Here is a 15,627-nt window from a genome sequence, read left to right on the forward strand (position 1 = left end):
ATATCATTATGGTTAAAATGTACTTCAAATGAATATTAAAAAACAAAACAAAACAGTGGAGCAGAACAGCAGGTGTAAAAATAATCCTTTTAAATTGCGAATAATGTGCAAATGTCACTCCAGACTGCTGGCTTCATAAATCTTTTTCCTGCTTTAGTAGTTTTAACAAATCCTTAAAAAAAAAAAAAAAAAACCAAATAGTTTACTTTTATTTCAACAACTTCAATAAAGTCAAAGCAACATACTAATGCAAAGTCTAAAATTTTTCATTCCTGTGGCCAGAAAAATTATTTTACCCACAAATGGAATAATGTCAGTAACAGCTTAAGTCTCTCTATGTCCCTTCTGACATATTTTAGTATTCAAGTCTACCTTACTAAAAACTTGTAAGCCCATTTACTTGCATCTCTTGCTCTCTGTACAAATTTCTAAGACAGTGGATGACGGTATTGTACCATAATTCCAAAATTTCTTGGTGCAGCATTTCTCAACAATGTTTCTATTAAGTGCTTTCAATAAAAGAGTTGTACAGTCAAGCAAGTTTAGAAAATCCTGAATAATGTATTTTTCCCTTGGAAATTCATAATACACATTGGCACATTAAAGGTTCTAAGAAGTCCTGCACTAAAGAAACCTCTTTAACTTGGTTTAATTGAATTTTCCCAAACTTTCTTTAGCATTTAACATTCATGGATGAAACACACTATGGGAAACAATGATCTAATGCAATCTACTTAACTGGTTGAAAAACTAGGACCAGAGAAATGCTTAGAGATTCATTCAGGATTGCCCAAGAAAGTTTTAGCAGTCAGGACCAGAAAGCCAGGTTCCCCAGATTCCAATACAGGGCGCTTTCTATTATGGCCTGCTGCCTTTGTTTTGCCTCATAAAAACTCTGGAAATTATTATGGAAAGCCTATTAGAAAATGAAATATAACCATGAAAGGTCAAAGAGAGGGCAGTGGCCCAATTCCAGGGAACCCCCACCCCTTCCCCAAAGTAGTTGGAATAATCCTCTCAGTTGTTAGCATATAAAAACTAGCAGCACCACACCTCTAGGTCACTCTCTCTCTCTCTGCACCCCCCCCCTCCTTCAGAGACAGAGATGGGCCCACACTCTGTCTATGGAGCGTGTCTACCTTTACTTAATTCCCCACTGTGCCCCCACTGCCCATGTACATCTCTCTAAACAAATCAAGAAAGAAAGAAAGAAAGAAAGAAAGAAAGAAAGAAAGAAAGAAAGAAAGAAAGAAAGAAAGAAAGAAAGAAAGAAAGAAAGAAAGAAAGAAAGAAAGAAAGAAAGAAAGAAAGAAAGAAAGAAAGAAAGAAAGAAAGAAAGAAGAAAGAAAGAAAGAAAGAAAGAAAGAAAGAAAGAAAGAAAGAAAGAAAAGAAAGAAAGAAAGAAAAAGAAAGGAAGGAAGGAAGGAAGGAAGGAAGGAAGGAAGGAAGGAAGGAAAAGAAAAGAAAGAAAGGACCCAAGTGAATACAAAGTGTGTGTTCTTAGCAATTTCCATTCCTTTCCAGTTGATGTTATCAGAACTTTTTAAAAAACTTGGAGGTATGTGCATAAATAAGGAAGAAGGAAGGCTTGTAATTAGTGGATGTTGTTTGGAAATTGCTTTTTCCTCGGGTTACTGTTATTGAGATCATGTTTGGATGTATGAAAAGTTGAGACAAAGATACTAGCTTCTATGTAACACACCAAAGCCCTCTGTATCTAAGGATCAAGATATAATGGGTTGTATGACATCACTCATATGTGGAATCTAAAAAAAGGATACAAATGAACTTATTTACAAAACAGAAACAGATATAATTAAGTGTACTAATCAGTTGACCTTAAGACAGAAAGGATCTTGTTGGGCCTAGCTGAATCACATTAGCCCTATAAAAGCATAGAGTTTTCTCCGGCTGGTAGTAGAAGTAGGAGTCAAAGAGATTCCAAATGTGTGAAGAATCTGACATGTCATTCCTGTCTTTGAAGATGGAGTGGACCATGCGGTGAGGAGTATGAACAGCCTCTGGAAGCTGAGAGCAGTCCCTAGCTGACAGCCAGCAAGAAATGGGAACCACAGTTCTATAACCACAAGGAATAGAATGCTACCAACAACCTGAAAAGGTTGGAAGAGAATTATTCTCCAGAACCTCTTAGATAAGAGCCCAGTCCAGGCTATACATGAGCTCTTTAAAAATACGTTAAAAAAATCTCTACCAATTCTTATGGTATTAAGGGTTTTTTTCTTACGTCAAGAATACATGCTAAATTTTGTAAAATGCCTGTATGCATCTATAGTGATATTTCTATCATTTCTCTCCTTTATCTATTAATCTGGTTAGTTATTATTGTTGTCTTAGGGACTGTAGGGTATTCCTGGTATGAATCCAATGAGCGCATAGACTATTAATGCACAATGTGCTACTGGATCTAACTACCCTATATGGGACAACTTGGGTAAACTTACAGAGAAAGCTAATCTCACTTCAGTCTCCTATAGGAAAGCTTTTAAGGCACAAGCAGGTTGCTACGGTTATTTTATCATCTGTTTGTGTTTTTCTACTGCAGAAAACATTATAATACTGTGTTCATTACAGATGTGGAAGAGTAATGTGATCAACCAGCAGGGGCTGTCCATAATGATAACACCTCAAATATAGTAGCCTTCCCCCAAGTTGGCTGTCAGTGATCCCTGCCTCCTTGTATTCATCACTTTAGGTAGCGCCCCCACCCCCATATTAGGTAGCCATAGGATAATGCAAAAATAATAGAGCATGACTTCTAAGCCTAAGTCATAACAGATGTTGCACTTGCACCTTCTGTCTTGTTCGCTCTTGGATCACTTGCTCTAGGGGAAGGCAGCTGCATGTTGTGGGGTCACCCAAGCAGCCCTATGGAGAGGCTGACTTGGTGAGGGACTAAAGTCTCCAGCCAACAGCCATGTGAATGAACCATCTTGCCAACGGATCCTCCGATCCCAGTGAAATTTCAGATGACCACAGCCACAGTCAATATTTTACCTGCAACCTCATGAGACATCCCAAGCTGAACCATCCAGTAAGCCACTCCTTTACTCCTGACCCACAGAAATTGTACAGTAAGAAATGTTTGCTTTTTAAGTCACTACGTTTTGGGGTCATTTATTACTCAATAGATAACTAATATACCAAGTTTCATATACTTTTCCCTCAGAAGAATTGCAGAGGTACCTCTCTAAAACATTTCTCTCCCAATAACGGATCTTTTTCATTATTTTAACCGTAAGATCATTGCCTCTCACCTAGACTCTGAAAGTGAGAGTTCTTCCTGAATGAGGGTCTGCCCTCACCATTTACCTAATGACTCTTTTCCCAAATAATGCTCAACCAGTGGGAAAAACCTAGTCCAGAAAAAAATCATCCAGAAACCTCAATCTTAGTATACTTATCTCCCCATGAGCATCTCTTTTCTCCGCTCTGTCAGGACACAAGTATAATGTGAATAAGTTGTTATAGAAAGGAGCAAACGTGCCATTATCCTTCATTCTGAGACACAATTATACTCTAAAGCATTTATCCCAGTCTTTCTGAATAACCTAGAGTTTTGTAAAATATAAGCCCTAGGCCTAACCCTCACTCTAAATGTTCTAATTCAGTATGTTTGAAATGAGACCCAGGAGTTAATTTTTTTAATTGCTAAATTATTCTGATGATCAACCTCTCTTAATTTGTTTTTCTGCTAATAAAACCTTACAATTTTTTAAAATTATTCTTATCTGTCTCTTCCCTCTGGAATATAAGCTCTATGAAGGAAGATATTTTTGTCTGTTTTGTTCACTGATATATCCCTAGCAACCAGTACTATGCCTGGCACACAGCAGGTGATCAATAAATGTTGAATAAATGAACAACAATTTTAGAAGTTGATGAGCAGTATAGAAGGAAATAGATCCAGGTGAGGAAGATTGGGACTGCAACATGGGCTATTTACAATGTAAACTTATAGTAGAGTAGACTTCATTGAGAAATGACTTGAGGATGTGAAGGAATGTGTCCTGTGAACATCTGGAGGAAGTGGGTCCCAGGCAAAGGAAAAAGCAGTGCAGAGACCTTGAGACTGGGAAAGTCCAGAAACATCAAGGAGACCAGAGTGGCTGAATTGAAATTGAAACCGGAGGTAAGGGGGCAGGGCACAACCATCAAAAAATAAATAAATAAATAAATAAATAAATAAATAAATAAATAAATAAATAAATAAATAAATAAATAAATAAATAAAAAACCACAGCAATTACACTGACATGGTGGAAAATTCAACTCCCAATAGACCCTGAGGCCCAAGATGGCAGGAGATTTGACTTCCAGTAGATCTTGAGCTTCATTATATGCTCATTGTAATACATTAGCATGGGAAATGACATTTCCACTGGTGCCGTGACAGTTCAGAGGCTGACCATAAAAGATCAAAAAGTGGGTGGTGGCCCAATTCTGGGGAATCACAGCCCCTTCCTCAAAGTAGTTGAAATAATCCTCCCATTTACTAGCATATGAAATAACTGAGCCAATAAAAATGAGCAACACCCTGCCTCTTGGCCTCTATCCCTCACCTTTGGAGATGGCCCACTCTCTGTCTATGCAGTGTGTACCTCTCTGAAGAAATCTACCTTTACTCAACTATGGCTCATTCATATTCTTTCCTGAGCCAAGCCACCTGATGGGGCGCATCGCAGGGACTTGCCTGGGTCCTGGGACATGGCCATCCTCTCATGACACATTTTTCCTGTATCAAAATGAACAAGGAGAGGGCCAAGCGAAAACCAGAGAAGTAAATGGGACCAGTTCACATATGGACTCATAGATATGAAAGAATTTTGGCTTTTATTTTAAGAAATGAAGAGCTACTGCAATGTTTGGAACAAAGGCACTGCATTTTAAAAGAATCATTCTGGCTGTTTGTGCTGAGAAGAGAATGCAGAGGAGCAAGGATGGAAGTAGGAAGACAAGTCAGAAGCTGAGGGAAGCCTTACTAAAGTGACTTCAAGCAAAAATTGGAAGAAAGAAATTGGATACAGTGAGTAAACACCTTTCTGAGATTTACTGCAAACGGGAACAGAGAAACGATTCAAGCAAAAATTTCATGTTTTAAGATGGTAAACATAATAACGTAGTATTTGTATGCTAATGGAAATGACCCAATAGGAAAAAAAGCATGGGGGTTCCAACACCTGGGATTCTAAACTCTGGAAGAGAAAGGAACCAGTGGAAGAGTGAAGAGAAGAGCAGGAAAAATACAAGGGGCTGTTGAAGAACAAGACTTGTAGATTCTAGCTTCAAACTCTAGCTACCAAAAAAAAACCCAGTTCACTTTGGAATGTTTGAGAGTAGGGTGGTTTGTCTCCATCCCCTTCCACGTAACAAATGTGACAATTATGTGTCAGGAGAGAATAGTTTCCCACAGAAGTGAGAGACAGTTTGTCAACTTTTTCTCTAACCTCCAGGGGGATGGTGGGTCCCCTGGTTTACATTACCACCATTTCCTCCTTCAGTTCTTGACTTCATTCTTTGGTAAACCAGATGTGGTTTATCTTAAGTTTTAAATCCTACCTCTCCAGCCCCTGAGGCATATTCACTCATCAAGGCACTGCTGCCCGCTGGCTCTCTTTATGTGCAAATACCACAGCAGAATTAAATGGGTGGGCTATTTGTCTGAAGATCTTTCCATGAGAGAAAGCTGTGACCGTCTATATCAGGGTTTCTTAATTGCCACAGGATGATCTTTTCAGTTGGGTAATTCTTCATGGCCGTGAGTGCTGTCTGGTGAGGTGTAGGGTGTTGAGCAACACTGTTGGCCTTTACCCACCTTCATCTCTCTCTCACCTCCTGCCCCCAAAAAATGTCTCCAGACACTGTCAAGTGTCCCCCTGGGGACAGAAATTGCCCCTCAGTTGAGAACCACTGATGTAGATGTATAATTTCTCAATACCTTGTTACTAGATCCTGGTGGTGTCAGTGGGATAAAGCTGGGGATTTGTTACCTATATCTTTATTCTGTGCCTTTGTCATAGATAATCATTAGATTAACCCTCCACTTCTTATCACTATTCTTAAAATGAACAGTCACTTCACCAAAAACTGGTACCTTTCTACACATGACTGGACCGGAGAGAATGAAGGAATAATAGGTGAGCTATGGAAACTTAAAATACCATTGGTGAGATTTTGCTATCCCACCAATAGGCTTTTCAAAATATTTGCTCAAACACTATAAAGGGATTTTTTTTTTTCCCTATCAACTGATTGCTTATAACCTAAAATTGGTCTTCTCTGCATTGGGTCTATAAATATATATTACTTTGAGGTATCAAAAAAAAAAAAATCAGGACCAGAAGAGCCAAATCAAGCTTGAGAAAAACATATTTGAATCCAAGACTTAGTGCAAAGTTACAGTAGTTAAGACCGTGTGGGATTGGTACAAGGATACACAAATAGAACAATGGAACAGAATGGAGCAATGGAACAGAAAAAGACCCAACTAATGACAGATATCAATGTAAGGCTATAAGAGAATGAATGGCTTTTCAATAAGGAGTACTGGAATATTTGTATATTTTATGGAACAAAATGAAACTTGACCCCTACCAAATATGACATACAAAATTTCATTTGAGATATCACAGTTTTAAATGTGTAAAACAATAAAGCTTTTAGAATAAAACAGGAAAATTTCCTCAAGACAGTCAAATAGAACATAAAAAACACTAACCATAAAAGACTGACTTCATTAAAATTAAGAACTATATTCATCAAAAGACACAGTTAAGCAAGTAAAAAGGAAAATCACAGACTAAGAAATTTTCATGGTACATAAATCCAACAAAAGACTCATTTCTAAATCAGTAGGAAAATGACAATAATTCTATTTTTTTTTTAATTGGCAAAAGACCTGACGAGGTCTGTCACAAAAGAGACTATTCAAATGCCCAAGAAGCCTATGAAAAGGTGTTTAATTATTTGTCACAGAAATAATAATTAAAATGAGATAACACACTTACCAGAATCACTAAAATTAAAAAGATTGTCAATATTGAAAAATAATGAGGATGTGGAGCAACAGTTGAAACTATTGTATATTACTTACGTGAAAGTGAATTAGTTCAAACACGTCAGAAAACAGTTTGGCAATAGAAAAACAGATGGCACTATGCAGTAAAATGAAAGATATGTCTACTCTACGATCCAGCAGTTCTACTCCTAGATACATACCCATGAGAAGTGAGTATACGTCTCTGCCAAAACATAAGTTTTAAAAATGTTCACAGCAGCATCATTCATAACAGTCAAAACCTAGAAGCTATCTAGACGTGCGTCAATAGAAGAATGAATCAATGGTAGAGTCTTGCAGTGGAGTACTACATAGTGATTAAATTAAAAATCCCAAAACATAGTGATACAGATGAATGTTACAGACATCATATTACGTGAAAGCAGTCACAACAGTACATACCAATGATCTATTTACTTATATGAAGTTTAAGATCAAGCAAAACTAATAATGATAAAAGTCAGAATAGTGGTTATCTTTTAAGGGTGGTGTTGACAAGAAAAGGGCATGAGGAAACCTTCTGGAGAGAGCAAATCCTCTACAGATTTATATGGCTAGTGGTTTCATGGGTCCCCTACTGCCTACAGAGAGCTCTTTTGAGGAGTTTTGCTGCCAAGCAGAGAATCAAGGCAGAAGCTGGCAGAGAAGGCGGGGTTAAGAGAAGTTTCCTAAGGGATGGGGAAATAACATACGTATATGCTGACAGGAGCAAGTAAGTAGTGAGGGACACTGATGACGGAGAGTGAATGCTGCAGTAATGTCCCTGAGCAAGGTGGGAGAGGATGAGATATTCTGCCTACGTGGAGGAAAGGTAGGTTCTATAGAAGCAGATTAAGATGCCAGAATACATGAGAGTGATCTTACAGATTGTATAGTGTAGATGTGGTGATGAGAACCTTTCACTTAATATGTCTGTGATATTCATCTGTATCAATGTTTTGGGTTTTGTTTTTAATTTAATTACTACGTAGTACTCCATTGTGAAGAAGTTCTTTTCTGATTGTTTCTAATTTCTCAGAGAATTAGGAAGCAGAAGTGGCAGAGTGAGGATAGAGGAAGTGACTTGGAAGTGTGAGAAAGGAGAAGTGTGAAATAACCAAGAGAGCAGCCCAGTGAACGGACCAGGGATCTATACTTCAACCATGAGGTATCACTGAGACCCACCTGATATTGGGGCGATGAATTTAGTTAGTGTAGTTGTGTTCTTCTCCAGCTATGTCCAGACACCTGAGAGGTGGAGCACGGATTTAACTAACTTCGCAGTTTTGCCATAGAAAGTGTCAGATTTGTGAGTGAGATCAGGTACACCTGGGAATCTTATTTTTACCAGGTGGGGCATCATTGCCATGAGTAAAACTAAGAAATGTTCTTAAATATTTTTAAATGATTCCGTATTAATGTTTATAAACAACTGATAAACAGGAATCTTTCTAAACTTTTGGGTTTATATTTGTGTATCTCTTCTCTGGCACCGAAAATCCTGGGTCCTGGTAATTCTATTACAATCAGCAATACAATTACCTCATGAAGTTTTAAGATTACTTTGCAGTTCTTTTGGTTCGTAGAACATATCCCGCTAAGAACATACAAATGGAATATTCAACGTTCACTTGAAATAATTATTTTCTCTGTATAGATTCTACCAATATGAATTAAAAATAGGTCTTTTAATTGTTGGAGTTAAATTTGGATTTTTACATTTTATGTTCCTTCTAGATTTAATGTATAAAATACATTGGTAAGAGAAAATCAAAACTATATAAAAAGTTATACTCAGAGAAGTCTTCTTTCCATCTTCCTGTCCCCATGTAACCAGTAAAGAATTAAACATTTATTCTGCCTTTGGGGAAGAACTATAATTTATCTCCTGTTGTTGAGGGAAAATTCTTCTTTATAGAAAAATGTCAGCTAATAAATGTAGAAGGAATTATTTAACTGGAAAAATCTTTCTGCAATTCTTAATGAAATAATTCAGACAGGATGTTAAAACCATTGGGTAAAAGGTTGTTGAAGATGATATTGGCATTGAACCAAATATCACCCCACAGATTAATTTCTTATTGCAAAGGAAAAACATATCTTACAATTGATTGATCTGGCATCATCATCTTAGGCAAGTGATAAACATTATGTGCTCACTGATGGGATGCAATATTAAATACACAGCATTAACCATGAAGCATTCTTGCCAAAAAAGTTGGATATGTTTCTAGCCAAACCTTTGAGCTAAACCTCCAGTTAATGGGAATATGGGAGCTAAAAAAACAAGTAAAACAATCAGATATCCAGAATGTGGGCCATCCTACAAGAAAACTGATCTAAGTAGCAGAGCTGTTCTTGGTTAAGAGACTAAATTTAAAGACTAAATTTTAAAATGACATAATGATTCACAAACAGCAAAGTATTCACAGCAGGTACACAAAGTGCAACACTTCATGATATTAAGTAACTTATTATCACTCTTACATTTGTATATAGATAGTTGTAGAAATAATAAGTAATGTATGAAGTGTGTTACTGATTCTTTACATCAGCAACAAGATGGGTGTTGAACATTGAGTTTTATTTATATAAGCCATTTAATAATATTTCATTAAAGTTTCAAAAAATTATTTTATTTAAATTTTTATTTTAAATTAAGACAATTATGTTCATATTTTGTCTTTCAATTTATCAATAATTTTGAATATTTTAAGACAACTTTTTAAAATAAAATAATTTTTAATATTTAATTTCCTTTTTTGATTAAATATATTTAAATATTACACACTTGGAATATTTTTTATACTTTATATTACTGCCAACGGATGTTATGAGAAAATTCTTATAAGAATGTAATTAATGATTTTGTTAGCATGAAAGCAAGACAAATGGGAAAATTTCTTCAGAATAAAGACTAAAAGATAAGATAAAAACAATGGAAGAATATCCAAATATATATAGAACAGCAAAAATTAGCAGTGTCCCTGAACAACAACATATATTTTTATCACTCACCCAAACATTGCTGTTGAACACCCAGATACGTGCAATAATTACATTCAGTCATCTTTGATACTTGGCACCTTGTCATATAAAAACATAATGCTATTATGTACAGAATAGATGAACAACAAGGTCCTACTGTATAGTACAGGGAACTTATTCAATGGCTTGCAGTAACCTGTAATGAAAAAGAATATGAAAAAGTATATATATATATCTATACATCTATATCTGAACCACTATGCTGTGCATCAGAAACTAACACGATATTGTAAATCAACCATACTTCAATTTTAAAAAATGTTTAAAAAAATAACTTACAATATCCCTGACCAGTACTCCTCAAATCTGTACATCAGACACAAAGAGAGTGTAAGAAATTATCAAAATCAAGAGGAGCCTAAGGAGACATGACAACTAAATGTAATGTGGTATTCTGGATGGGATCCTGGAACAGAAAAAAGATATTAGGTAAAAACTAAGAAAATCTGTATAAACTATGGCTTCAGTAATAATAATGTATCAATACCAGTTCATTAATTATACCAAATTATTACCACACCAATGCAAAATGTTAATAGGAAAATTGCGTGTGATGGGAGGAGGGGAGTAATATGGAACTTTCTATACTACATGTTCATTTTTTCTGTAAATCTTAATTAAAAAGGAAAAAAAAGCCAACAGTGCAACTCACATACATGTATCCATGGAGATGGTTGGTGGTGTTGGTTACAAAATGTGAACATACTTGCCACAGAACTGTACAATTAAAAATGGTTAAAATGATAAATAAAAAAATAAAAACCATAAGGCTACAGATCTTTTTCAATTTTATTGTAATGAAAATTTATTTGCCAAGGAAAGAGGATGGAATATATTTTAAGTTTGTTATCTTGATTCAAATAGTATGTAGACACAATTTATAATCTATTCAAGTTTCCTTTAACATGTAGAAAGAAACAAAAAGATCATTTCAGATATGCAAGGCTGAGAAAATATACCATCCATGAATCCTTCTTGAAAAAGTTGCATAAAGACATCTAACAAATGACCTTAAGAGCTCAAGATCGGGAGATCTCTGGCAGTGTAAATGCATTCCTACTGCTCAGTTCTCTCAACTCCAGCTCAAATGCCAACTACTTCCCCTAAGTAGGCAGGAAGAGAGTATACGATAAACCTCAAGTTCTGCTTAGATCTCTTCCAAAGAGTGAGTGAACTTGGGTTTTCCCTTTTAGGCCAAATGAAACTTCGGGGCCCTGCAGAAAGAGTAAGAGCTCTAAGGTGAGGATTGAAAAGTCACTGATATCATACATGATAAATGATATCATATCAGATCTCATTCCTTTTCACATGTCTGGCCCTTAGGGATAAGTGGGGAACCGATTGACTGACAGAATTTGAGGAGTCAAGGGGGCAGAGAGTTCTCAGTAGCGGATACACAACCTTCTGGCTTGAGTGCCAGCGGGCTGCAAGACAGTGCCTCTCAGAACTAGTGGAGTTGCACTGGAGCAAGGGTGGAGCCCTGTGGAGGCAAAGGAAAATGCCAAGGCCCCAGTTCTAGCAGCCAGAGTGAGGAAGAACAAGCAGAACACCGAGAACGGAGATTACCTCCTGAAACAGAGCTACACTGAAGGGCAAAGAAGCCATCTTAAACATACAAAATGAAAGTGCTTAAGGAAATCTGATTCTAAATCACAAACCATGGATTTAAATTTTTTTAATTAACTAGATAAATCAAAGTGGAGAAAGGTCACTTTTAGACCCTGATTAATTAAAGGTCAAGTCAGAGACCTATCTCACAACTTTAAGCAAGTATTGAAAAGAATGGGACTCAAGAGAAAAGATGACTACTGACCTGGACAGATCCAAGGGCATCTCTCATAAAAAAATCACAGAATTCCAGGAGAAATTAACTAAATACAGATGAAGGAAAGGCAATTACTAAACAAATCAATAAAAGAAAATGTAAGTGTGTAGATCGAAGTGGCTAGGAGCCCCAGTTAGGATAGTTTGAGAAAATACACACACCTAAATTAGCTTCATAAAATTATTATTTCAAGGATAAAATCATACAAGCTTCTAGACTAAAAGAAAAGATTGAGAGAGAGAAAAAGAATCATTTTCCCATCCCACCCCCAAAAAGATCAGTACTGGATTTCTTTTTTTTAATCTCTAACAAGACAAGGTAAAATTAGTTTAGCTTCTTTCTTAATCAAGTTTGAGCCTTTTCTTGAGTATTTTGTTAAGATAGTGTAGATGGCTGGTATAGTCTCTGAATATTTCTCTATCTGGAATTTTTTTTTCCACTTAGAAAGTGAAAGATGACACTTGTATAATACATAGCATGCCAGGCACTGTTCTAAGCATTTTAAAAGTATTAACTCTTAATCCTCATAATAACCCCATGAGGTAGATGCTGTTATAATCCTTATTTTACAGATGACGAATGAAAGCATAGAGTTTAAAAACTTACCCAAAGTCACAGGCTGGTAAGTGGCAAAACCTTTTCTCTACTAATATCCGCCAGTGTGCAATATAACTTTAAAAGCCATAAAGCAGAATAGAGTGACACATTATAGAAAAGGCAACTCATGCACATACAATGGTCATAAATCTGTAACACTAACAACATATGGTTTTCAAAGAAATTCACAATTTGTGATTGAGAAAAAAACATCCTAACTCAAGTCACTAAATGGTATACTTGTAAAAGCATTTATAGTGCAAAACAAATAATCTCAGAAAACAATAGTAGAAATAACTTGACTATGGATATATGCAGAAGAGTAAATACTAAAAGGCAGAATTGTCAATCCAGAAACACACGTGAAAAGTTTCAAAACTGTTATACAGAGAAATATCAAGTAACAATGACATACTACTTTACATCTGTCAGATTGTTAAGAATAACAGCCTCAGTTAACACTACCAGTCTTTACCGTGGCTGAGAAAGCCTACTGACCTCATTTCTTTCCACTTTTCTCCTATCACTCAGACACACCGTCCAGCTAGTGATCTTCAAATGTAAGACACCGTCCCCTCTGCCTAAAACACTTTCTCCTTAGATATCATGGCTTACTCCTTCCCTTAAACAGGTCTTTGCCCAAAAGTCAACTGCTCAGAAATTTGCCCTGATCACCCAGTCTAATACAGAATCTCCCTCCCACAGTGCTCCCTCTGCTTACCCTACTCTATTTTTCCTTACAACACTTGCAAGTTACCTGTTGTAATGGATTGTTTTATTGTATTTGTGCAGAATTTGTTAGATCGTATTCATTTTGTTGTATTTGTTTACTGCCTATCTCTGTCAGTAGACTCGAAACTCCATGGGTGCAAAAACTTCTTCATTCTAACATCTAGAATAGTGCCAGACATATGGCAGAGATATTCAGTATTTGTTGATGCAATGGACAAATACACAATGAGCAAACAACTACCACTAGTAAAGGTACTAAGAAAATGGAACTCTTTTACACGTTTGTGGGTGATACGTGGATTTATAACATTTTCAAACTTACGTAAAATTATGCATGTGTATGACAACACTTCCTTTAACACAGCATTGGGTCACCATTCCCATAATCTAAATAAAGCCCTAAAACATAAGGACATATGCATAGGAAGGATATTTGTAATGGTACTACTTGCAGAGGAAAAAACTAGAAACAAGATAGAATGCTCATCAATAAAGATATGGTTGGATAAAACATGGTACATACACAGCAAAAACTGCACAGGCTTTAAAATAACTGAAAGTAGATCTGTGCCTATTAACATAGAATTTATACTAAATAGTAAACAAGAAAAGCAAGATGCAGATAAATGTACATAATGTGAACCCATTTTATAAAACAATGACAAACCTCTACTCTATCTGTGTATATACATAAGCATAGTAAAGAGTGAAGTAACAGATTTGGGGGGGGCATGGAATTATGTTTATTTTATTTATTTTAAAGGCAATACTGGGGTTTGAGCCCAGGACCTCGTGCATGTTAAGCATGCACTCTACCACTGAGCTACACTCTCCACTCTCCCCCCAGGTAACAGATTTTTAGTAATGATTATGTGGGGTTTGCTTATGGAAAGGAAAACAGTTTTCTTTTGAAAAATGTCCACACCAAAATAAACACCAGACATAGCTGTTTTATGTACAATTACAAGTGTGACAGATACTGTCAGCTGTCTATCCAATAGCCATCCTCTATCATCCTTTCTCACTATCAAAGTCTACCTCTCAATGCAGAGGCAGAAAATGCCAGAGGCACTCTTTCCCAGTCTGCGCTGCAGCTGAGGCATGACCATGTAATCTGCCCGATGGAAAGTAAAAATCTGCCCGATGGAAAGTAAAAATCTGCTAGGGTCTCCTCGGAAAGATTTCTTTTCTCCTTGAAAAGAGAGACACAAGGAAAAGCAGGTTATTTCTTTATTTCTTGCTTTCGAACAGAGTTATCTGAGGAAGTTATGGCTGGAGCTGTGAGAGCCGTCTTGTGACTATGAGAGGAAAGCCAAGGAAATCAAGAGATGCCAGTCCAAAGCCCTGGCTTTGCTAAACTGTTGTAAACCCTGTAACCTTCAACCTCTTGTCTTCATATTACATGTTATATATTTAATTAATAAACCTCTATTGTTGATATTACTTTTGGTCAAATATTTGGGGCAACTGCAGCCCAACACCTTAACTAGTCCTGTGTTTTGTGGATATTATGAATACATGAGAATCTGACCACCAACATATTAACAGTTCTCATGCTTTTATAAATTGTATTTTTAATGAACAAATACCATTTATATGGTCAAATAAAAATAATAAAGCTAATTTCATTATTTTTGAAAATGATGACTTCAGGGTCAGGCAGTAAATAAGACAAAGTAGTTACAAATATAAATACTGTAAGTGTGGTCATAAAACAATGTAAACTGTTGAAAGTACTACTCATTGAAAATATGGACAGTGTAAAAAAAGTTTTAATAATAATCTAGCCTCTAAAAAGACTGAAAATAGTAAAAGTTTGAGGATTTTGTTAAATAAGAAGAGCTAAAAATATTACATCATGGACTAGTTAACATTGATGAAGAATATAAGAAGAATGCTATGCAAACTTAAAATATCCATTAAAAGAATCAAAAATAAAATGCACATTTCAGAAAGAAAAAAGCAAAGAAAATAGTTTAAAGCAAAACACTGAAAAAGGAGCAACCTAACATTTTAAGAAACTAAAAAGATGATTATCACCCCAAAGATATAAATTATAACAATAGGTTAGTCTTCTGTATTAAAGACAGGCAAACTCAGAAAGGATTAAAGAGGCCAAAATCTGGTTTCAAACTGAAAACAACAGACAGAGGATAAATTTACCTTTCTTCCTTCCCATAATCATAACAAAATAACAGTGAAGAGGAATACCGACTTCTGATGTGAAATTGTGTGAAGCAGCATCTTTCCCTTTCTCCTCCTGGAAACTGGGCAAAAACAGTAATACAGGCAGGAGGGAAACTTTGTGGTGTTCCTCAGTGAAACAGGATAATCCAGAGACACCGAAACATAGATAAGTACAGCCAGAAGC

The sequence above is a fragment of the Camelus ferus genome, chromosome 2, assembly GCF_009834535.1.
Source record: "Camelus ferus isolate YT-003-E chromosome 2, BCGSAC_Cfer_1.0, whole genome shotgun sequence".
NCBI lineage: Eukaryota > Metazoa > Chordata > Mammalia > Artiodactyla > Camelidae > Camelus > Camelus ferus.